The sequence below is a fragment of the Hirundo rustica genome, chromosome 1 (assembly GCF_015227805.2).
Source record: "Hirundo rustica isolate bHirRus1 chromosome 1, bHirRus1.pri.v3, whole genome shotgun sequence".
Classification (NCBI taxonomy): Eukaryota; Metazoa; Chordata; class Aves; order Passeriformes; family Hirundinidae; genus Hirundo; species Hirundo rustica.
In genome coordinates, this window is record NC_053450.1 from 124,969,637 (window position 1) to 124,972,864 (window position 3,228).

The window sequence follows — 3,228 nt, forward strand, 5'->3', positions numbered from 1 at the left end:
CAAAAACAAAAACAAAAACAAAACAAAAAAAGGTTTCGGAAGTTTTGGTCAATATTCTAGGCAAAATATGCTCAACAGATGATAGTGGAGATGCAGCCAGAAAACAACTCCAGCTATTTAAACTGCCAAATGAGACATAAAGCTGCATTGTAAAAATCATCTGGAAAACAGGTTTTCCTATTGAAGTCGCTATGTGTTAATTACTGTGATCTGGAAGAGCTTGTATCTAAACGCCTGGAAGCCGACTTTCACCCCGCATATGTAAATGAAGAAAGTGCTGAATCTAAGCCAGAGGGTTCATGTTCGGATTCATTTCCGTGCATGCCTAGACATTAATATGTGTTCATGTAGGGTTCGTACAGTACGAGGTGTTATTTCCTTATAAAGAAACACCAGGTCTCGCTTTCCATTCTCCTTACAAAATTATTCACATTATTTATGCTACATTGAGCGATCTAATTTCTTCGTGATAGTCAGCTAATTGCTCTGGCAGGTAATTAGAAGCGGTTTACAACGCAAAGGGCTTTTGCGGTGGCCTTCGGATTATTAAGTTGCTCTGTAAATTATACCATATTTTCCGAAGAGAGGGAGGGGGAAGGGGCTTTTGAGAAGTTCTTCTGCTACGATCAGAGCAGAGACACGTCCCTGTCCACCCCCTAACACTTAAAAAAATGGGGGGAGGGGGCTCTTCCAGGGCTCGGAGTAGAATTATTCTCAAGCACGCGATCTGAAGCCCATTTTGTTCGTGCTCACTGGTCCAGAATAACTTGGCCATAATGGCCGGGAATGGGCCAGGTCTGCAGCAAGCTTCCTGCACCCTGGCAGCATCCAGCAGGCATGTGGGAAAAGAATGGTTTAAATGGGGACATCTGTTCAGTGTTGCTCATCTCGCTCCTGCAGCCAGGTCGGGTTAAGAGAATAACCTGTTCACCACCTTGCCTCCCTCCCGCTGCTCGTCTGCCCCCACTCCCCCGAAGTTAATAAGGCTGCTGGGGGGGTGGGGAGGGAGGGAGCGAAGGGGTGACCTAATTGCTCTGCCATATAGGCAAATAACGACAGGGAAAGGTGGCAGCTACATTGTAAGAGGAACAGTAAATATATCAATATTAGGGTCTCTCAAGTCAAATCGCAGGAGCTCTGCATTCAGGAGACGGCTGTGGCGCACATTGAGTGCTTGAGCGGACGAGGGCAAAACCTTCCTGGCACAGTGCTTCGTCTTTCCCGGAAGACCAGGGGTTCTTCCACTCCACAAACAGCAGCAAGTAAAAATGTTTAATTTTTTTTTTTTTTTTTTTTTTCCAGATTGACACTTCTGTGCAGTTGGGATAACAAAGAAATACATACATACTTACACACATACATACGTGGAAAGCTTTCATTTTCTTCTGTATTCTCTGCAGGCTACGATTTTGGGTGTCTTAGGATTTGCATATGCGAGTGTCTATCACAGACATTTATATACACGCACATATCCGCAGGCGCTCATGTGTACATATATTTATATATTTGTATGTTTATATATAAATAGCATGTATTTCGGGGCGTGACTCAGCCTCAGGCAGCCTTTTTGATGGGAACGTCCTGTCTTACACACCGATTTTCCAAACGTTTACTATATCTTGGCACTCTCTTGAAAAGCTTGTGCTATGATTTGAACACGTGCGGTTAAACCATCGGACCCAGAGCAGCTCCTAGATTATTTGTAATTAAGCACAATTCCCAAAGTAACATTTATCTTCCCGAAACTGCGATTGCAATTGTCAACCGTCTGGAGGAGACGCGGGGTAATCTGGAAGCATTAGCTCCTCTCCTAACGGAGCAGAATGAAAAGAAATCAATACCGCTGAGGAGAAGAATTTAGTACTTTTTAACTGTAAGTGGTGCCCGGGAGAAGGTGATATATAATAGGAAAAAAACAGAAAGCAGCTTAAACAGATCTATTCTAGGCAGGACGGAAGGAGCGGCGGCGGGGGCTCCGCGCTCTGCCCCGCCCGTGCCGGCGCGCTCAGCCCGGGCGCTCGCTCTCCCCGCCGGCGCCTCCCGGTACTTACATGACCGCCCAGGAGCCGATGCGTGCACAGCGAGAGCGTACCGGGAGAGCGGGGGATGGGGGTGGCGTGGGGGGGGAGAGGGCAGGGAAAAAAACGGGGAGAAGAAGGAGGAGATGAAGGTCTGATCTAGGCGCACACCAGCGATGTAAACAGAGTAGAGTGGGTGTGAAGACGCCTCTTCCTTTCCCTCCCCAGGCGTGCACACACCAGCATGTGCACGGTGTCTTCCCGGGCTAATTTAATTACAGGGACGTTTCGGAGACGCAGCTAGCTGCGCTTTTTTTTTTTTTTTTTTCCCCAGAGATCCAGACAAACAAACAATCAAACAAACAAACAAATAAACAAACGACGAAAGACACCGAAGTGAACCTGCGGCAGACAGGTCGGCGTGTGCCCTCTCCATCTCCAAAGTGTCTCAGAGAGAAGCCCGGGCTCTGCCGGCTCCCCGCCGGTTGCGCGGCGGAGCAGTCAGGCCGCTCAAGGCTCGGGAACGCGTGGCGGGCAGCGGGACGGGGACCCCGGCAGGCTTGGCGGGTACCTGGGACACGTTTACATGGACAGAATAATAAAAAAACCCCGCCTAGCAATAGGTGAAGGCACCGGCACACACGCACTGTCCGCTCCCGCCGCGGTGCACACGGTGCCCGACGGGGAGCCCCGGTCTCAACGAAAGTGCCCGGTGAGGCAGCGAGAGAAACGTCCCAGGTAAAGCACAGCAGTGCAGAGGTGCAGACAGAAGTTAAAGAAAGACATTAACCACCCTCTTTGTTCAGTGACCGCCGGGCACAGCACGGTCCTTTCTGACTGGTGACCGTTTTGTCTCGTTTACGTCCCATTCCCCTTTCTCCGCTCCCCGAACTAGCCGAGCCCTCGTGCGCTTGGAGAGTTGCTCGTCACCCCTCGTAAATCTTCCAGGTCACAGATTACGGGTGAAGGTGTCGGGTGAACGGGACACCTCCTGGCACCCACCTACCCAGGGGCAGCAGTTACGGGGCGGTGGGGCAAACACGGGGGCAATGCAGCCTTTTCCAGAGCACGGAGACCAGGGAGGGCGAGGACAGGGCCCCCGCCTAGATGCTTTCCCCCGTGACCACGGGAGCGGAGCTAGGAGCCGCTGGACGCTGGGGAGCGAGGCTTCCTCCTCGCTGGACGCTTGAAAGACGGCGGAGCGGAGCCG